This window comes from Oculina patagonica, chromosome 5 (genome assembly GCF_052425735.1).
Source record: "Oculina patagonica isolate OP01 chromosome 5, crgOcupat, whole genome shotgun sequence".
Classification (NCBI taxonomy): Eukaryota; Metazoa; Cnidaria; class Anthozoa; order Scleractinia; family Oculinidae; genus Oculina; species Oculina patagonica.
In genome coordinates this window covers 9,797,625-9,819,868 of record NC_135762.1, presented here as the reverse complement: position 1 = coordinate 9,819,868, position 22,244 = coordinate 9,797,625, and the positions used below count along the sequence as shown (strand labels likewise).

The 22,244-nt window shown below is 38.8% G+C and overlaps 2 protein-coding genes and 2 pseudogenes across 9 annotated transcripts in view; 3 read left to right on the top strand and 1 right to left on the bottom strand.

Annotated features, from left to right (window-relative positions):
* LOC144655389 (uncharacterized) overlaps positions 1–5,814 on the top strand; it is a 170,230-nt pseudogene extending 164,416 nt beyond the window's left edge. The window contains exons 3-4 of the transcript XR_013571083.1: positions 1,719–1,950; positions 4,092–5,814. The product of XR_013571083.1 is annotated as an uncharacterized LOC144655389 (transcript). The remainder of the gene's footprint in view (positions 1–1,718; positions 1,951–4,091) is intronic.
* Positions 1–22,244, top strand: part of LOC144655397 (uncharacterized) — a 111,894-nt gene that overhangs the window by 3,038 nt on the left and 86,612 nt on the right. For 2 of the 7 annotated variants that reach the window (XM_078515651.1, XM_078515650.1), the window contains exons 1-2: positions 14,954–15,016; positions 15,108–15,200. The exons of 1 other annotated variant lie outside the window; for it this stretch is intronic. The gene's annotated coding sequence lies outside the window, so the exon portion shown is untranslated. Of the gene's footprint in view, positions 1–14,953; positions 15,017–15,107; positions 15,201–19,384; positions 21,150–22,244 lie in introns of those variants that run through there. 4 more of the 7 variants (XR_013571086.1, XR_013571085.1, XM_078515653.1 and 1 more) reach the window with 4 other exon arrangements.
* Positions 1–22,244, top strand: part of LOC144655393 (uncharacterized) — a 200,824-nt gene that overhangs the window by 118,474 nt on the left and 60,106 nt on the right. The gene's annotated exons all lie outside the window — the stretch shown is intronic.
* On the bottom strand, positions 13,218–14,239 carry LOC144654213 (uncharacterized protein KIAA1958-like; annotated as a pseudogene).

Here is a 22,244-nt window from a genome sequence, read left to right as displayed (position 1 = left end):
TGCATAGAAGCTGTCTTTTGTGGTGTCATCGCTGTCATTCGTTGGTGCATAACATTGGACAAGGGACAGGTTAACATGCTTTCCCTTCATTCTAGCTGTCATAAGTCTGCTGTTGATTGGTTTCCACTCTAAGAGGTACTTTTCCATTCCTTTCTTGAGTATGATGGCAACTCCCTCATGGTGTTGGTTGTCATCTCTGCCAGCATACAGCACAGTTTCTCCTGTTGATGTTTTCACTATTCCAGAACCTGTCCACCTGCTCTCACTAACTCCTAGAATATGTAAGCAATAGCGCCTCATTTCAGCTGTTACTTGTGCCAGTTTTCCCGTTTGATACAGGGTTCGCACATTCCAAAAACCTATTCTGGTCTTAGTCTTTGTGCCTAGGACTTTCATAATCCTGTCAGCGGCTTCCTTGCGGATTTCACCACTGCCATTCATCCGTGTCATTCGAGGTGACTCTGAAAGGCCATGGCAATCAGTTGTGGTTGTATCCTCTGTTGCTGTTTCCGTAACATAATCATTTTCTACAGGACAGGGTTGTTAGCCCTGTGCCGAACCCCCAACCTGGAGGACCAGGGGATCACTTTTTGTCAGGCCCCTACCCTTCGACCTGTCCGGCATGGGTGGCCCTACCAGGAGTACAAGACTCCAGCCGGCATAGCTCTCCGGGTTGCTGGGACACGCAAACCACCCTACCACGATAAGGTAGTGATCCCATAAGGGTGGAAGTGTAACAAATGATGGGGCTTATTCGATTCGTTGCGGAGAAAGGATGCACAATAGAACACCTTAAATCTAAAAAAATCAGACTTTGTTACTGAATATGGCTGCAGTCTGTTTGTCCAAAAATATTGAAAATAAATCCGTGAAATGTAATTTTTCCTTCCAGATATTGTGCATGTGGATCTTGTTATCAAATTTATCATTTGATACATTTTTTCTTTCTTTTCAATGGCTGAGTGCTCAGCCTACAAATAATGGCCTGCTCATGCGCATTAGTGTCTGACAGTGATTTTTGCGCAAATGTTATTCTGCTCATGCAAAGTTGTGTCCAAATCTGCGAAAAATGGCAGTTCGTTTTCCAGAGATGTAGAAGAGCAGCTGGATTTGTCCACTAAGCCCAATAAACAAAGAAGGCAACGGAAATTCCTGTTATAGTATTTTGGCAATATCCAAAAGAAAAAGAATTGGAATAAAGACCTGCTTGTATCAACGAAGTTATGCTTTCGTCTCCATTAATTCAACAAAAAATTGTGGTTCAAAGCAGTTCTCCAAGTTACTTGTGCAAAACAAATTCAGTGATCAAATGATAAAACACTTATGATTGTTTGTCAGTGTTTCACAGATCAATCATTTGCCTCAATCTGCTCGACACTGACAAATCACAATATTTTGCTCAATCTCGCCAATGATTGTTAATTATTCAAATGGTTACATTCCTTATTGTTCTGAATAACTTTGTACATTGATAGGAGCAAACAATCAATTTTAGAAATCGTAACACTTTACCATTGTATTGAATGTAATATTTGTACAGGAAATTGCACAAACTTGAGTACAATTTGTAATTAATAGATGCTACTGATGTTTTGAAAGTTCTCAAAATTGAACATGCCAATTGTGGGAAGTGCAATTTGAGAACTTCCATAGCATCCCAAGTACTTATTATGTAAATAACAAATTGTACTCAAAGTCGTTCTATTTTGTATTTATAGTATACTCAACAAATAGCGAACATTTCCATTCTATGAACCATGACCATTCGGAACAATAAACTTTGGCACGTCACATTTCTCCTTCCGACTACTTCGGGTAGTCTTCAAAATCCATCCTAAGTCTTTTGAAGAACATCTGAAGATCTTCGGGAGCATTAGGTTCAACTCCAAATGTCTTCGGATGAACTCTGGAAATCATCAGTAGTCTTTGGATGTCTTCGATGTTGTTCAGGTAGTAATAAGTCATCATGAATATTTGTTTCAAGGTAATTGTCTTGCATCAAGGTGACAGAGGTTTTCCAAACAAAAGCTGTTTCCGTAACTGTATGGCAAATGCCTTGACCTTTCCAGAACGCTTTTTGTCTCTATAACAGGGTTTTTCCAAAGATTCGAGACATCCTCCGAGACCCAGGGGCAGTTTGTGGGGGTGAGGGAAACACAAAACTTCACGAAAAAAATACTGCATAGAAAAGTTGGAGGTGCCCCTGGGGTAGAAGTCTTACCAGGCGAGTTCCAAACAGCTCTCTGAATACTGCCTCCTGATTGGTCAGATTCCCTTTGTATTATTCTGCTCAATCAGTGGCCTGCAGATGGTGAGAAAATATTTGGTTCTTTGTTTACATTTGAAAAGTTCTTGTGAGATCTAGTTTGAACCAAATGGAAAAATGGTGCTCACTGCTGGAATTTGGCAGAAACTCTGTGGAATACTGCAGGATATGGAACGGCTTTTCTAGGCTACTGATTGGCTGTATTCTTAAAGGCATGAGATAAAGGTGTTTATTACTCATCTTTTATTTTAAAAACAAATCTTTTCAGAAAACAAAGAGAAACCTGTAGTTTTCCACCTATACTATTACACAATTCAAAGACAGAGACGAACTCATGCTTGTCTTGTGATCTTCTAAGCCACTTAAGCTGCAAGTAATAAAACCTATTAAGTCTTAACTTAAAGTGCTTACTTGACTATAATAATGGTCATTATTGAAATATTTGAGTCTCCATAATTGCTCTTAGTGAGTGTTTTAACATTGTTTGTGGAACCTACACTGTATTACAAGAGTTCAACCATTAACCATTAACTTTACATTTAGCTCCTGGATCTAATGTTATTTTTTTCAAGTTTATTCAAGGGTATGCTGCTAAATAGAGAGGGGGACCTGTTTCAAACCATATATAAGAAAGAGTTTATATACAATGTACAAGCAATAAGCGGTATATTTCTTATGTCTTTTGTGGAGTGAACCTGTTTCAAAGCAAATATAAGTTAGGGTGCATATAAAAGAAATAAGCGGTATATTTCTAATGCTTTTGTGGAGAGGGGGGGGGGGGGGACCTGTTTCAAAGCACATGTAAAAGCAATAACCAGTATATTTCTTATGTCTTTCGTGATGGGGGGAGCTTTATTGAGGTGGGGGGACCTGTTTCAAGGCATATATAAATTAGGGTGCATATAAAAGCAATAACCAGTATATTTCTAATTGTTTTGTGGTGGTGGGGGGGGGGGGGGGCTTTATAGAGAAGGGATAGCGGAACCTGTTTCAAAGCGTATATAAGTTAGGGTTCATATAAAAGCAATAAGCAGTATATTTCTAATCTTTTTTGTTTTGGGATGGGGCTTTATAGAGTTGGGGGGAGCAGGACCTGTTTCAAAGCATATATAAGTGAAGGTGCATATAAATGTGATAAGCAGTACATTTCTAATGTGTTTTGTGGAGAGCGGGGGAGGGGGACCTGTTTCAAAGCATATATATATGTTAGGGTGATATAGTAAAAAGTAAATGTGGTGCTAAGGTAAAATATTGTTGTTTTTTCTGTTTGTTTGCTTTTTGTGATGTACCTTCTACTGGTGGGTGGCAGATGACGTAATAGAGACGGGCGTCCAGAGGGAGGGGGGGGGGGGGTGCTTGTTTAAGGAGGGAATTAAAAGAGAACATAAACAGAGTTTTCTTCGATAGATTTTGGTTGCCCAGCACTGCACATGCCACAGGAAATTTAAATTAATTTTATAATTTTAAAATTATTTTTGTGTCTTAATTAGCATATACAGTTATATACTATGACATTTAAATAAAGTTCGTTCATTTATTCATTCATTCATTCAAATTGCTTAAGAATATTAATGAGAACCCGACAAGTCTCTGGTTGAAGAGACAGTTTCACGCCAGTTTCTTTATAAGTTAATGAAGGAAACTTTAGCAAAGACATTTTTGTGATAAAGGGTCTCTGTGCGAGGTCTCCTCATCTCCCCTGTATTTCCATGGATACAGGCTTCACAGGGTTTTTAGTGTGTTAGGAGCGGGGCAGTTGTGAGACTCTTAACATTGCAGTGCTGGCTACTGACTACTAACCCTTATTTCCATAACCATTCCTTAGAATACCCACAAATCTTGACAGCAAGTGTTACTGAACTACCAATAAGATGCCTCGTAAGGATGTCTACTGTAACGCATCTGCTAGCGATGAAGGAAGTCCTATTCAACATGAAGTGGAAGGAGAAATGGCAGTTTACAAGCACCGTGAAAAACCACACAGTGGAATGACGCTGTATACATGTAAATATTGTAAGAAGTGCTTTAGTCGATCATCAAGTTGCAAGGTGCATGAAAGAACACATACAGGAGTGAAGCCATATGAGTGTAAGCATTGCAAAAAATGCTTTAGCCAATTAGCACATTGCATGATGCATGAACGAATACATACAGGAGTAAAGCCATACGTGTGTAAGTATTGCAACAAATGCTTTCATTACTCATCAAACTGCAAGGAACATGAACGAACACATACAGGAGAGAAGGCATATACTTGCAAGCATTGTCAGAAGTGCTTTATCAGCTCATCGCACTGCAAGAGACATGAACGAGCACACACAGGAGAAAAGCCGTATACATGCAAGCATTGCAAAAAGTGCTTTAGCGGTTCATCATCCTGTAAAAGACACGAAAGAATGCATACAGGAGAGAAGCCGTATACATGCAAGTATTGCAAGAAGAGCTTTAGCTAGTCATGGAGCTGCAAGACACATGAACGAACACATACAGGAGTAAAGCCGTACTCGTGCAAGTACTGCAGCAAAAGCTTTAGCCAATCATCAGGGTGTAAGAGTCACGAACGAAGGCATACAGGAGTAAAGCCATATACATGCAAGCATTGTAATAAGTGCTTTAGTGATTTATCAAATTGCAAGAGTCATGAACGAAAACATTCAGGATTAAAGCCGTACTCATGCAAGCATTGTAATAAGTGCTTTAAACATTCATTCAAACATGAACGAACACATACAGGAGTAAAGCCGTACTCGTGCAAGTACTGCAGCAAAAGCTTTAGCCAATCATCAGGGTGTAAGAGTCACGAACGAAGGCATACAGGAGTAAAGCCATATACATGCAAGCATTGTAATAAGTGCTTTAGTGATTTATCAAATTGCAAGAGTCATGAACGAAAACATTCAGGATTAAAGCCGTACTCATGCAAGCATTGTAATAAGTGCTTTAAACATTCATCAAATTGCAAGACTCATGAAAAGTTACACGGGAGAGAAAAGGCCTTAAAACGGAAGCAGTATGGTAAGTGCCTCAAAAAAGAAAGAAACCTTCAGGAAACAACTGCAACACACTGTGGCAGAAAGTCCCGCACGTTGTCATCATTGACTGAAGAAAATTCAAGCCAAGTTGAAAGCCTCATCTGTTGGATTTGTCAGGAGGAATTTAGCAGTAAGACATGTCTCATCCAACATTACAATGATCATATGAAAAAAGCAATGCTAACGTAAATTCTATACTAAGCTACAAAGGTTATACTTGCTTTTCTTGTGATTGTCTACATTGTTTTTTGCCTTGATCAAGTGCCTAAGTCTTTGAATGGACAAAAGTAAACAAGCATATAGGTGCCTCAATATTGGATTTTGTGCCCTTCAGAGGCAGAAGGTAGGCCTCAGATAACATTAGTCTTCTATGGTTTCCTCACGAGTTAATTTTCACCTACTCTCACTTGTTACGTTAAAGATATCTGCGGTTCATTTTACAACTTTCATAAACACTAGACAGTATGATAAACGGCTTGCTGCTTTACGGTATGAAATTATGTATTTTTACGCTTCATTTTTAAGTCGTGAATGCAAAGAACGACTTATAGCGGACTGCTTCAATTAAATTTGTGTAAACTCCCTTGGTAACCTGGCAATTTTATATTAAGTTTAAATTAAGTTCAAAATGGCGGATGAACGTGAAGGGCTGGTTTCCCGAGTTGTAATGCAAACTTATGGATGTACATCAGGAGAATACGAATATTTTTTCCTTTCTGGAAGGAATTTTTCTAGTGAGGCCAGTGCTCGAATCCACATTTACACACAATGCAATGGAAAGGATGGCCAATGCAAGGAAGCAAGAAACTTGCACGCCGAACAATAGCTTATTTTGAAAGTCCGCGGATATGAAATTTTATTTTTTTCCAAGAGGGCACGGTAACGAATCCTGCAATCTGATTGGTTATTAGCGCGGGCAAGATTCTCCTATCTCTGCCCACGGGCCACGGTAACGCTTTCGTGAGTTTCATTTCGCGGCGAGACGAACGAACCCATGACAGTTTTGCTCTCCAAAATGATTTAAATCGATGTAGTTGCTCACCAACCGTTGTAAATTTGAAAGGGAAAATTAGCAGTGGAATTAAAGGCCTTGAAGTTCTCCAAAAGGCGAGTATTTATTCTCTTTTATAGTGACAAAATGAAGTTATAGTTTTATGGCCGTGGTTTGCCGATCGTTGTTTGTGCATTCGCACTGATTTTCACGCCATTGCGGTTAACTGCAAGTCGCCGGTTTACAGACTCGATTTATCCTTTCAAACACCTTGCTTCTCTGCTACTTTTCTCCAAAACCGAATACTGCTTATCGCCATTCAAGAAAATGAGATGCTTTATTAAAAAACAGTCAAATTAATTCTCGCAATATTGTGCCGTCACTGTGCAGGCGACCAAACTACACATTTCAGCTTCATTCAGTTTCACTTTCGCAAACTTTTTGTCAAAACAGAATACTGTGGAAATCAACACAGAGGTTTTTGACTCGTTAAATACAAATGTAAATAGCTAAGTGCTTTCCAGTCCGAAAAGTAAGTTTAATTAACAGAATTAACTAAAGAACTCACAAGCCGAAATGGAGTTAAAAGTGTTTCGCAACTCGCTGATTGCTCTGTTCTACATTGTGCTTTTCTATTATTTCAGATGAAATTTTCCTTGAGTACTGTTCATTTTAGTGAATTTATTTTGTTTGGCAGTAAGCTCTTATAGCAAACAGATCATTATTTACTCTTGCCGTAGCTTATGGCGATCGACCCAACATTGGATGCGCGCGTATATAAATACAAACACATTTGGCAAGAAAATCTTTGTAGGTTTTTTAGGTGTTTTTTAATCAAACACATTAAAGTAGGAAAAAAATAAATAAGTTATTTACCGGCTTAGGGTCGGTCCGTATAGTGAAAAACTGTGACCTCGGCCTTGAAAATGCTGCCCTCGGCCTGCGGCCTCGGGCAGCATTTTCAAGACCTCGGTCACAGTTTTTCACTATACGGACCTCCCAGCCGGCAAATAACATATATATCTTCCATTGAAATGCAATCAAATAGTGGGTAAGTAATAAATCACCCTAAATAAGGCAGTATTTTCCGCTACAAATTAGTCTCACTCAGCAAGATTAAACTGATGCGTTTGGAAACAATTAGAGATATCTATAGTTGGCTTGCTTTGTCTTTCGGTCGATCATTCATTTGCACGTTCGTCAAGTTTTTGTATCTCGTAATATTTTATATTCGTTGTCACACTCTCGTTAACGAAGTTCCCAAGTACATCTATCTCATGACTTAAAGTTAAATCAAAATTTCCTCTGGCATTCGTAGCTCATTAGGTAGCAAGCCTTATCATGTTATGTGAATGATAAATTTGCTCTGCTTTTGAAGGCAAAACTACATTTGTAAACACAGTATTATGCATCAAACCCTTACAATTATTTTTTCTTCATACACATGGTCTGTCAAAAAAGGGACATATTAGTTCAACTGTGGTAATTGTAGTTCTCCAGGGGTGTATCATTGCACTCAGGTAATTTTTTGCTTTGTCAACATCCACTGAGTGCTATGGGGTAGACATTCAAAGAAATACTGAGAGAGTACTATTGTTAGCAGCTATTAATTTTAACGATTTTTTCTGAGCAAGATTTAGCGACTATATAGGGATTTTCCAAAAACTTCAAAAAATAGTAAATATATCGTGTAAACCAGCTTTTACTGGCTGGTGATTAATATATGGCTAAGAAGAAAATAAATGTTCAGTAAAAGAAAAAGACTACCATATCTTGACATTGAATGAATATAAATTGCATTGCCTAAAAGAACAAAGTTACCAGTATCCATTTTTGTGTTCCATTAGGGTGGGAAGGGGGTACCGGGGAGGTACCGGGGTACTTGAAATTTGACCAAGACAAATTTTAGCAAGTACTAAATTAAGCGATTTTCGCCCAACTCACTAAAAGCGCTAAAATGTAATAGCCACTAATATAACAATAGTAACCTTAAGGTCGATTTCTGTACATGTCCTATGCCTCCCCCCCCCCCCCCCTTATCTCAGCCAAAAAGGAACCTGGTTGCATGCCATGCTGATAAATAACAAATTGCTTACACTTAGATGGTTTGTTGTACGTGTTGTCCTACAGATTTATTTTAACAAGGCACGTAGAATTTTGAATTAATTTATAGATTTGCCAAAACAATATCCTGCAATACAACACATCACTGAACTCTGCATGGGGCTAGGCTGTCAAGAGGTGTGGGCTGGAATGAACATCCTCCTGCCGTAACGTTGTATGAAACACATGATCAGAAAAAGAATTTTATTTCAAATTTACTCTCATATATTTTTCACAAACAGTGAATACTGCTCTCTATAAATTGACTTTTAGCAGACTGTACAGCTTGAAAAATAAAATATTTGGAGTTATTGTTATTGACTGCTGAAAACAAAGAGTAAAAGATAAACAAGCTTTAAGGTTCAGATCCTTTAATCCAACATGGCCACCAGATCTTTGCAGGATGGCTGGCAATGTATAGAGATTATTTAAAAATGAATTAATAAGGCTGATTAAAATGCATTGATGATTTTCGTGGCATGTAAAGGGGTAAAGTAAACTTTTTGGTTGCAAGTAAAGATACCAGAAAAGGAAATAAGCAGCAGTTTTCATTTGTTACATGTATCACGCCTCTAAATTGATAATAAATTATGTTGGCTTTACTGTTTCCTGCCAATTTCAATTCTTAGAAGTCACATGTATGAGGCATCTGTTAGTTTCTTTTAATTATTTGCCTTCTGTCACAGTGTCTGCCATTCTTTAACAGAGAAAAATGTATGTCGAATAATACCACTGTCCTGTATAAAATGGCTGAGCTACCTGGTTATTAATTAAAGAACCCTTTAGCAAATGTGAAACAGTTTGGTGGAAAAAAATCCTTAGCTTCTTTCCATTACCAGCTTCGCAGCATCTTAAGGTACCTCATATCTTGTTACCACTATACGTGTCTCTCTCAGCATTAATTATTTTAAGCTCTGAAATAATCTTCACTTCTTAGCTGCTTAGCTAGAAGGCCTCGATGGACTACTGGATGGTTAGTTTTCAGTTAGAATATGGGGTTATTTATCACTTACCAGCTAGAATTTTAAACATGACTCAACTGTGACATATGTTAACAGATTTCATAGACAATTACAAAAAATGTTGTTTGTCAGCAGACATTTAAAATTTATTTTGGCTAATTCTGGGCTATCAGTTTATAATATACCACATTCACGACTTTGCTCATAGAGCCTTTGATTCTTCATGTAATTACGTGTACAGACTACTGATTTCTAGATTGCACCCTAAATTCGACGTTATTAAATATTTTGGCCGCAAAAGTTAGTTCAAATTTACTAGAATCTCAATCGGTTGTATTCTCTCTCTCTTGCGATTGGGGTGCGTATATTCAGAAAGATTAATCTTTTATTGTAGACTGGCGGACGAAACAAATCAGTCACGTGCCCTCTTCACATTATTTCTGTTGTGATCTTTGTCCTTTTCTCTCGTATGTAGCGGCTTGTCAGTGACAAGTTTGTAAAAATGAGATTAACGTCTGATCTTTTTGGTTATACCTCGTATTATTTCTTTCGCATTACATGTAGGCTCAATGAGTATAAGTCACATTCGGCTCGCAGTGGCATTGAAACCGGAGAGAACATTTTAAAGTTCTTTTTGCTCTGTGATGTGTAAATGTGCGGCAAATATTACATATTAGATAGGTTTTGTGTACAATTAAATTGTCATACGTTCGTGTAGCAAGAGAAAATTAATTCAGGTTTATATCGTTAAAATAAAGCTGCCTTTTGTATCCAAAAAAAATATTTATAAGGAAGTAGGATTATTTTGTTTAGACAGCGAAGCTCGCATTAGTATGTCTCGCAATCTTTAAGTTTCTACATTCTCTCATTGTTTAAAATATAAGTGGAGGTATCTAGCCATCTCTTCAATTTGCGTGACTGAAGTGCGGAAACACAATATAATTTTCCTGACTGAAACATGTTACAACAAACTGTCCGACGTGCCAGTTTCTCTGTCGAAACAAACCGCTCTACTTCTTTGATAATACTTCTTTTGATATGAAAGGCAGCTTTAATTTTTATTACTCAAAAACATATACAATTTAACTAACACCTGAAACAGTTCTTGCCCACCAAATTTTTCTACAAAAATTTAGAATAGTTGCGAGACAAGGTCTACACGACTTCTTGAATTCTCTGTTTATACCTAATTTGTTTCCGTGGGACTGAAAACCGAAGAGCCTCTTAAAACAAAATCTGTTTTTTTAAGTTCTTATAAATCACAAGGTGGTTCTGTTGATAAACAAAATGCAAAATGAGCAAAGAACGGCTAAAATTGAGCTTATGCTGACGAGGAAGTATTACAGCCGCTTTCAGTGTTTGGTGCATAGTCGCATAGCGGTTTGTTAAAACAACTACGGATCGAAATCCGCCAATCACAGCCCACCAGCATGACCTTATGACCTTGTAGCTAGTCACCAACAAGGGTATCCATCGGTTTTGATTGGCTCATTTCAAACAGCACGTCGAAAAATTCTGTCGAAAGATGATGTGGAAAGATGGACGTAGAAAGATAGCTTTGCACGTAACATTGAAAGCGGGTGTAACTTATTCGATTACAGAGAAGTAGACAACAACATCTTACCGCTAAACAATATGTAAAAGTTAAATTTTACCTCTCGCCTGACCTTAACTGAAATTCTTCTCTTATACTTTTGAACTTATTAGGATCAAGATTTGTGGCGAATTTGTGAAGGAAGTGCTTTTATTCGACTTTCTGAATCAGTGAATTTTTTTGAAAAAAAAAAATAAAAAATTGACCCCGACCCCGAGTCGGCGTTTTACCGACACCCTTTTTGTCACGCATATGTACGGTTCTATTTAATAAATTCATCTTTTATCAGTAATCTGTTTTTTTTTTGTTTTTTTTTTTCAATTACATAGTTGTGATTTAACGAATGATTTAACAAATACAGTCGAAGCTCTCGTAAGCGGACACCCTCGGGACGCGAAAAAAGTGTCCGCAACTGGAGCTGGCCGCTTACCAGAATGGTTCTCGTAAGCGGCCACTAGAGGCGCAGGGGATAGATGGCCACTTACGGGAGCTTGCCCAGCTAACATAATTCTAATATGCGTGTAAGTGGTGTTTCGAAATGTAACCGGACGTGAATGACGACAAAACAAACACTGAAATATGGTTCGTAAAACCATTTTGACGAACGGCAATGTGAAGTTGATAATAAAAACAAGATACAGAGGTTGTTAATAGGATTTTTCTTAGGGGTGTCCGCTTACGGGAGCTTAAAAACAAAGAAGAAGTCTAAGTTGTAATCTTTGAAAGTGTCCGCGGCCGCTTACAGGAATGTCCGCTTACGAGAATGTAAAAATACAGAGTTTGTATGGGAGTTAAAACGGGGTTTCAAACAAGGCGGTCGTAAGTAGAGCTGTCCGCTTACGAGAGTGTCCGTTAAGAGAGCTTCGACTGTATGTTGATTCTCTGCGCGTGGATTGTTTTATAGTTTGAAGGAAAAATTGGGTCTCGGCTTATAGCCGAGTGTTTTGGGTTCACTTTTTGTCGGAGTCTAACTGGTTCTAAAAACCAAACGTTTAGAGTCTCGGCTTATAGCCGAATAAATAACTTATTTCATATTTCGGCTGGTAATTAAGCATGTTAATATTATTCAATTTAACTAGAAATGTAGGTTATCAGAGTACAGGTCTAATTCTCTAGAGGCCGTAAAACACTTGCACGTATCGCGTGCCTATGTTTACAGGAATCGAGGGAAGAAGTGAAGGAGGGAAGGAGTGAATTCACTTTGCCCACTAAAACTCTTTTCCGAGTTAAAAACGAAATAAATTATCTAAAGCTGGATTCTGCCAAAAAAATATATTTAATCACTTGTGTACAGCATCCTCCCCTCGTCAAAATCGACCGGAGACTGGCTAGCCTCCCACACAGTCGTCTTTATGGAGGATTGTGTTTCACTCCTCCCGGCCATCGTTCCTAATGATTCCTAAAAACGACTGCGCGTGAGACTAAAGCCTAGCCTATTCCAACAGGCTAGTGATATCTCGTAGTTTCGCCCATCCCCAAAATTCCGAAGCTAGTATTGGGCCAAAATAAATTTATAACATCAGTCCCTAGCTGTTTGATCAGCCCTGCATTTAAAGTTTGTTTATTAAGTCTACTGCTGATCCTAATCTACACCAAGATCCGGCTTCAATCTGCTCCTGTTTGTCAGAGTGGTCCTTGCATAGTAACAGAAGTCACTGTTATTATAGAAAACCCTGGTAACACGCGGGTGGCCAGAACAAGCTTTTGTGCACTGATTCGCAGACGGACTATACCGGGTTTCGTTCGTCTGCAACGCAGGCTACAGAGTACTCTACGCGATGAGTTTCAAAATCGACCCGAGATTGGCCCGTATCAAAAAGCTAGGGATATCGTATCTCCGCTTAACCCCAGAATTCCGAAACAAGTTTTGAAACCCGAAAAATGAGACACCTGAACAGTCCGGAAAATCCTTGAAAGAACTAATTGTTCACTCCACAGGAGCACCCAACGAGAAAATTCAGTCAAAAGTCTTGGAATGCCGTTGTATGTTTGTGTTAACTAACACAGATATAGAGATTACTTCATGGAAAGTGCGCGCGTACGATTTTTATTCACGAGTTGAGTAGTGTCAGAAAACGAACGAGTGAGCGTAGCGAACGAGTGAGTTTTCTGATACGTATCAACGAGTGAATAAAAATCGTACAAAGCATTTTCCATGCTGTAATATGTTTATTTCATAGGTACTGAGATTTTCTTTTCCGTGCTACTGAGTAGACAAATTTATTTGCACAAATAAATGACACTGTAAAACCATTCAAGTGCTCAACAACTGAGTAAATCAAAGATCTGCAGCATTCAAAATTTTTAAGTTAAGTCAAATGTCTGTTAATAAAGGAAGCCATGCCAATAACAAAGTTAAGTCAAGAAGATAAATCACAATTTATTTCAGTCAATTTATTTTCCGTCGGTCGCAAACATTTTCGGCGGTACGGTTCTGACATCGCTGCAGTCTGATCCCGTTCTAGTTTTTGTTTGTCTTTCATTGAACTCCAAGTACTCGACTCCGCTTGCCGTTTTCAGTAGCTTACTCCCTAGCACATATCACGATGTTCTTGGCACCCACAGAGTCCGAAGTGAAGAGTGTTGTTTAGCCAGAGCGTGTTTAGAAGTGCCTCGGGACTACACATACCGAGCAAACCCTTCTCGCACAATATTCGCTTGTCAAAGCTACCGACGCTTTCGGTTTATTTTCTTTTCGTTGCTTTTTTAGCTGCTTTTGTTTAGACTGTAGAACTTTCCTGGTTTTCTCAAACACCAAGTCGTTGATTATGCTTACAGAATAGCTCTTTTTCTTCAGATGTCTTTCGAAGCTAGCCACTAAACTTCGAAGAGAAGTCGGCTCGTATTTATTTCCATCTTTGGTGCGGACGGCAATGATGAATTGGCTGATGTATTCATTCAGCTCAACAGCCGGAATATCTTCTATTTTTCTGTCTTCGTTCTTCGTTATCAAAAATCTTTCAAGCAATTTTACATCTCGTTCAGTTTTTTGAGCGGTGTTTTTGTTTTCCTGTTCTAAAATGAATTCTTCAACTGAAGAAACAGAAGCAAACCTTCCCTCGGCCATTTTTCAAAGCGCGGGTTTTCTTGTCGGCAACGGCTGTGGGATGACGTTTCCTTCAATACGTTCATTCATCACCAGTGAAAATTCGTCGTTCGCGTTGCTAATTGGACGAACGATATTTTTTCACAGTGAAATTTTGTCGTTCGTGCTCCTGATTGGCTAAGCTCTGAATCAGTACGATTTTTACTCCCTACGATTTTCATGAGTAAATCTCAGTACCTATGAAATAAAAATCTTTCCGTATTTTCTAGCTGAATATTTAAGTGGCAGAAATTTTTATGGAAAAAAGCTAGTTTCCCGAATTTGCGAGCTGTTGTTACCTTTCCAAAAATCGCAGCTTGCTCTTTTCCAAAAACAAAACAACATTTCAGTCCCGGGGGGGGGGACTCGCATATGAAAGTGACGGGGATGCTCGTCGTCTCACTTAGGGGTGTAAATTTCGGACGTTTGGTCTCGCTAAGGGTGTTCCGGGAAAAAACGCCAAAAACGCCAATATGTTTAGCCATAATGGTCTCGTTTAGGGTTACACACCAAGAAATATACAAATATAAACTCCATTCTTAGTTTTTTGGTATCTTTTAGGGGTCAACAAAAGCTTGAGCCACACCCAGATTGGTCTCTTTTAGGGGTTCTTTTCAAAATTTCCGACGAGCATCCCCGTCCGTTTCATATGGGAGTCCCCCCCCCCCGGGATTTCAGTTTACCTCTCCAAAACCAACCATTTTTTTAATTTCCCATGTCACAAACGTTCGAGCTGACATTTCACTAAAGAAAATCTGAGGGAATAACAGGCCTTCCGAACAGATATCCATCGAAATGATCCGTTAGGTGCCTCTGACTCTTTGGGTGTTCCGGCGTCCCGCGCTCCAACATTCTGACGTTCCACGGTTCCTGGCCAGCGTTACTGTGGTTACCGGACTGCGGAGAATGGGCTCTAGTGTAAACATGGTAATGGCAGCGTACATGTGATTAATTGTCGAAGACATTTTCGCTGTTTTATAAAGGTAAGAGAGTTTATTTCAATGCCTTTTTCACATCTTGCTAAGCTGTAGAATGCAGGATTACCTATACGCGTCTCACTTTGTACGAAAACAGGGCTTAGCTTGAAATAACCACCGGTCAGTCGCCAGTTGGCAGTGAGTCAGGACAGTGTTACATGGTCGAACACGTTGTCGCTGTTTTATAAAGGTAAGAGAGTCTAGCTCAGCGTTGGAAGACAGGGAGACAGATTGAGATCTCACTAAATAACAATGCAAGGCTTGAAATAACCGCAAGTCAGTCGCCGGTCAGGATGACGGGCCAAATAAATAGCTTGAAGCCAATTAAGGGAGCCCATACAAGCAGAGTGTGTTTGTATGTTCGAAATATAAAGAAATGTATTGGAATATTGAAAGGGCCTTATTATCATAAACTAAATTTTGAGTAATGTCTATTTTTAAGTTCAAAGTAAACGAAAACCTACCTCAGCTGTTCTATTTTGTCGTTTCTGTGGCTCAAAATGACAAATTTAAGCGATTTCGAGGGTTTTGCATTGACTTTTACTACACGTTACATAAGAGGACAACGAGGGTGGAAAGCTCATTTTTGACCGCTCCAGCACCAAGCCAAAATTTGGAATCGCCCGGCTTCCAAATCAAACACCAGATAAACTGAAAGGTTGACGCCTCTTCTCGTGGCATTCAATTGCAGATCCATTTAAAATCCAAGTGCTAACCACAGAGTAAAATCGAAAATGCAGCTCTTTTTAGTGGCAAACATCCGAAGCCACAATTTCATGTTCCAAGGAGCAACTGTCACGCTCTTTGCTCCATGCTGATTAGATGATGTTGAATTATGCCCTGTTACAAATACCCCGTGTGGGAGGGGAGCCAGGGACACATTTACAGCAGCGATTCATCAAACGACTAGTCTGGTATGGGGTTTATGGCACGTGACAGAAACCCGACATGACACCACATGACACCGCTTCATTTGCTTAGACATCAACTTTGATTAACGGGTTAAGATTACAAAACCACACTGTGAATAACTTGTTCTTGAACAGCATTCAAATAAAAAGATAAAACATACAACTTTTGTTTACCTTAGCTTGTATAACAGTTTATCCATTTATTTACTGTTATTATCTAAAATGTAGTGTGTTTCCACAAGAAATGCATTTGTTTTCTGGTGTCATGTCAGGTTTCTGTCACGCACCATCAACCTCACCCCAGACTACAATAGTGAGTTGATGAACTCCCACTGCGAATGGGCCCCTGGCTCCCCTCTCACAGGAGGCATTTGTAACCGGGCATTGTTTAGCATCATCCAATCAGTGTAGAGCTGCATTTCTCGATTTTACTCGAGTTCCAATTATAATTTCACATTTTAAATTGAAACTTCTCATTTCAGCAAATCAAAAGTGGACTGAATTATCATTTGAAACTAATGCAGTATGTAAACACTATAAACTATCAATTCATTCAATAATAGTTTTAAAGTCACATACTTCTAATTGAAAGAAAAAATGAAGGCTTAAAAGCGCAAGAAACGCACTTTCTGTTTTGGCCAAATTAAAAAAGTGTCACAAACAACTCCAAATTTCGCACGCAAGTTCGTTTACGTGTGCTTAACATTGATCTGTATTCACATTCGCTGAACCTAGCTTCGTTTTTTAGAAATTACGTATGCAAAGAACAAAGGCGTTTTGCAAAGCTTACGTTCTCCACAGTCAGCCAGCAGCATGCGTTTTTCGACACATCGCGTGTAAATCTTTCCTTCTAGCGTTATTTAACTGTCCGGGGAGGTTGAAAAACGTGTCAGAGCCATGCTTTTTAGTTCCTAGCCACCATTTTGAGGATTTGCTTTACGAAAAGGACTGGATAACACATTGTGACGCGATGTCACCTGATAGGTGTCACGTGAGAGGAAAGAGAGAACAAAAAATGGCCGTTTGTTCCTGAAAATCATTTGAAGCCTTTGGTTAGTTTTAGCGTAAGTGCGGCTGCCAGGTGGTTGAAGGACATCATTAAGTCTGAATACCCGTAAGTTTACAGCATCGCTCGAAGAACTGAGTGATGTTTCTGCCTTTGTTTTGTACAACAGCGCTGTTTAGCGCTTCGGGAAAAACGTTGCAAACAAGGTAGTTTTGAGCCTGGCCGCACAGAGAGTCTAAAACAAGAGGTTTCTTGCCGGGAACTTCGTCAACGCGAGTTTTACAGGGTCCGCTTGGGTTCTGCCGCGACAAAGTTGCCGAGAAGTGACCTGGTTTTAGACTTTAAAAAATTCTTTTTATGTTCCCCAAGGCACCTTCCCTTCGCAAAATATTTTCTGTGTCTCATTAAATATTCATCAATCAATCTATCGATTCGTGCAAACGAAAACCTCATAAGTTTATCTTGTTTTCGCGGGATTTTGTACATGTGTGATGATGTAAGGAGTGGAGATAGAAGTGAGAGCAAGCCGGCGGCACTCAACTGAAAGCAAAACTAGTATAATATGACAACACGAGCAAACGTATTCAATCGACAATCAATCTTTATTTAACTTTCACCTCGGCAAATTACAGCTAACGGTAACACTAAACAGAGTAAAATAGACTTGCCCGAAACAACAAAAACTAGCTAACCGCAAGCAGACTGCAGAAAAGCTAGCTGCAAGCAAACTGGCGTGAAAGCTTACTGCATTAAAGGCGCGATCTGTAAAAGGTTGAGGCTGACTCTGATCCTAAACTTAACTTGAAACGGCTTAACTCCCTAATCCCTTGGGGTTAGTTAGTGTTAAACTTTTTTTTTTGCGTTAGGGCTAGGCTTTTGCGTTAGGGCTAAGTCTGTAGCCCTAATCTGAAACTCTAACCCCGACCCTACGGCCTTGGGGTTACCTTTTGCGTTAGGTCTAGGACTGTAACCCTAAAAATTTAGCAGACTTCATCGTCTTGAGAAACAAAAGGTTTCCTTTGTTTATCGTTTGTAAAAGAAAAGTCAAAAGACGCCGCGCAAGCAAAAACCTTGTCTTTTTGCATGTGTTATTTTTCGAAAACGAAGGAAAGACCAGCAAAATTAAATACAGGGCAGTGTTGAGCACACGTAAACGAACTTGCGTGCGAAATTTGGAGTTGTTTGTGACAATTTTCAATTTGGCCAAAACACAAAGTGCGTCTCTTGCGCTCACGCCTTCAAATATTTCTGGAATGAATGTGCAGGGCTTAAAAATGTGGAGTGACATCTTCCACAATGTGAAAAAGTTTTCTCTAACCCATGCCGGTATTTAACTCAAGAACCCTTATTCTGGTACAAATGGCCAATTCCTTTTATGAGACGCACCTGCACGGAATCATGGTAGTTGTATTCAGCAAAACATACGCGACACTTGGCAATGCTGAATACAACTACCATGATTCCCTGTAGGTGCGTCTCATAGAAGGAATTGGCCATTCATTTGATTAAGCAGCCAGAGCTGGTTCTTCAAATGCTCTGAACCATTTCATTTCACAATTTTTTAATCCTGTAAACAAGTGAAAACTACTAAAATGTAAGACAACTTCTTTTAGGTCAATAATTAATCTATTTGGCCAAATAATGATGCATGTAATCGGGAGACATGATAAGTAAAGATTATTTTAGACTTAAAGTACATATGAAGTAAAAAACAATTGCTGCTCACTTTAAAGGCTTTTCACAGTAAAGAAGAATGGTGTTTTCCTTTTTGAAATATCTTTATTCGTTTTAGAGATATTAACGTTTTTGTATTACGCAAATCACGATAGTGATGACGTCATTACCCGCTCCACAAAAAGATAAAATACTTAATCAACAGTGTCTCTAGAAGAATTAGAGCGATGTTCTTCACGATTGGCACCAGAAATGTACATCACACAAGACATTAGATGGCTTATATTATGATGTAAACATGGCAACACTCTTGGCTCCAAGCTCTTTCTGAAATAAACCAAATATCTCCATTAACAACCCTTCAAAGTGCAAGAGAGGCTCCAGCTTGGAAAACACATGGTGCCCATATCACCTTAACTCCCCTCATAGCTTGTTGAAAGTGGATGATCTTTGGTTAAGCAAAAACTGGGATATGTCAGTTTTAATTAAGTTTAACTGTTACCATGGCAACGGCACGACAGGTGGCAACTTGTGTCTTGTGTGATTTACATTTCTGTTGCCAAGTAATAATTTTTGGATTAACAGTGTAGCTTAGCTTTTCAATTTTTAACTTACATTTGGATTTTTAATTAGGTTTTAACTAGATTTTATATTAGATTCCAATTTTGTTTGATTGATTGATACAGGTTTCAGAGGGTTTTCAGTGGGCCGTATCTGAAACTTCTAACGTAACAGCTCTGTCTTTTGACGTGAAATTGAAAGCCTGAAACCAATTTTCTGCAGTCTTTTCCTTAGGAACACACAAAAGCGTCCATCTTGACAGCGAAGATTACTGACGAGCAACAATATACTACGTAAAGGTGTCAACTGAAACGAGCCCTCTAACCGAAGAAGAAAATGTTACTCAACATGAAGTGACAGAAGAGATTGCACTTTACAAGTGCCATGAAAAAATACAGTGGAATGAAGCCGTATACATGCAAGCATTGTAATAAGGGCTTTAGCAGTTCATCACTTTGCAGAAGTCATGAACAAACACATATAGGAGTAAAGTCGTACAGGTGCAAGCATTGTAATAAGTGCTTTAGCCAATCAACAAATTGCAAGGTACATGAACGAACACATACAGGAGAGAAGCCGTATTCATGCAAGCATTGTAATAAGAGCTTTAGCCGATCATCAGATTGCAAGGTACATGAAAGAAAACATACTGGAGTGAATCCGTATTCATGCAAGCATTGTAATAAGAGCTTTAGCCGATCATCAGTTTGCAAGAGACATGAAAGAACACACACAGGAGTGAAGCCGTATTCATGCAAGCATTGTAATAAGAGCTTTAGCCAATCATCAGATTGCAAGATACATGAAAGAACACATACAGGAGTGAAGCCGTATTCATGCAAGCATTGTAATAAGAGCTTTAGCCAATCATCAAATTGCACGAAACATGAACGAACACATACAGGAGTAAAGCCGTACAGGTGCAAGCATTGTAATAAGTGCTTTAACTATTCATCGACCTGCAAGACACATGAACGAACACATACAGGGGTAAAGCCGTATACATGCAAGTATTGTGATAGATGCTTTAGCCATTCTTCAAACTGCAAAATTCATGAAAAGCGACATGAGGGAGAAATTGATAGCCTCACCTGCTGGATTTGTCAGGAGGAATTCAGAAGTAAGGCATGCATCTTCCAACATTACGATGATCATATGAGAATATAAAAAAAATTAGCGATAAAAGCAAAGCTTGGTTATTCTAAAACCTCACTTCTAACTCCTAAGGTGCCTTTTGTTATTTTTCTAATAGTTTGAAAAGTTTTTGACACGTTTACTTCTGCGTAAATCAGACAGACGAATCAGGCGAGTTATTGAAGACTGGAGATTAAGTTTTCTTTTCCAAGCGACAAAATTAACAGTCATGTTTGCAAAAGTAAATGGCAATTATTTGGTGTCGCAAAGAAAGGAAACGTTTGTATGTTATCTTCTTTGATTAAACACAATTCAACTTACAATTTACTTGACACTGTTTCGCTGCAAACTTTAAAATCAAGCAGTAAAAACGACGTCAGCTTTGAATTACGTTTTCTGCTGGTCATAAAATTCGTTTTTTTAAGGTACTGTAAGCATTTACAAGGGAAAGGCCTTCGATCTCGTCTATTCTCTGCGTAATGATGTTGTATTTTCATGGCCAAATTTTACCTTAAATATTCAGGCAATGATTACGGCAAGGACTTCAAATTTCGCGTTAAGAGATATTTCACGTAAATAGAATCTTGTGGAAGAGTGTGTATTCTTGTAAGGGCGCTGTTAGACAGACGGACGGGAAAAAGCTTAGTACAGCACTTTCATGTTAGTACTCGTCTTGCGTCTCTTTCTCTTATTTAGCGGTAACACAATAAGAGACTTAAAAAGATCAGTTGAACCTTTGATCTTTGTTTTTTTTTCGTGGTTAGTTATACCAAGTAGTTCAGTCTTAGTTGACATTGGAATGGGAATCGTATTTGATATTCGGTGGTTTGTAAACAAAAGAAATCTACTTTTCAATTTTATTGATTAGATTGCGTGATTTGTCAGCCAGTGCGAGGTCGTCTGCTTTGAATCACGCAACTAAGTTACGATTATTTCATTGCGTTCTTTTTTCACATTGTGTTATTTGATACAGCAAAAGTGGTCTGTTACCTGATAAAGCTCTTCGCAGGTAACATTATTTTTCCAGGATTGTGCCTAAATCGAATCACCGCGAAATCTCTTAGTTTTAATATTATCTTAACACGTAGGAAAATGGTTTTGACTTAAAAATTTTATTTAAATCAAAGTGGCCAAAGAAGTATTATAGGTGACTGCTCAATGCAGGTTGTCCTTCTATACAAAGAGTACTGAACTGTTTGTTAAGAGTGATACGCACTGTACCGTTACCGTTTATGATGTTTATTTCGTATATGTTTTTTGACATCTTTCAAATGGGTTCTGTTTGGCCAATGAAAAATACCACACATGTCGTATCGGGATAGTTTACATAACGAATAGTAGATTTCCCGCCGGCGCATGTTACCATGTCAACGGCGCCAAAACACTTGGTACATTTTGATTGGTGAAAACTGTTATACGGTTTTCTTATAGACAGAAAGGAAATCGATTTCTTTCTTGAATGGTCATAACGGTACAGCCTGCACCACTATTAAATTACAATTAATGAGGAAAACAGCGTCACTATCGCTATACACATGTAGCAGTTTGGTTTTGTTTGTTCAGAATTTGTGTTGAGTTGGTTAGTAATAAGTGGTTGTTAAACGCCTGTCAGTATATGAGTTGTAAATGAATATCATTTAGATCTTTCACCCTCCGTGAAGTCAAACTAATAGCAAAGCCGCTATGTCTCAGACAAAGAGTAACAATCCATTCACAGTCGGTACGTTTCCCCTTTTGTTTAGCTGCGTCGAAGCTTGCAGAGCGTGCGCAAAAAGTTGCAAGGCGTGCTTGAACGCAACAGTTTTGATCAATTTTCTTGACTTTTAATTAACAAATATTCCCGAAGCGCGAGTCGAAGAGCTTTTGTTTTCCCTTGAAAAAGAAAAAAAAACGTTTTCTGATTCTCCCCCTGAGCAAATCGCGAGGGTTATTTTTCTCTCTCGGAGCA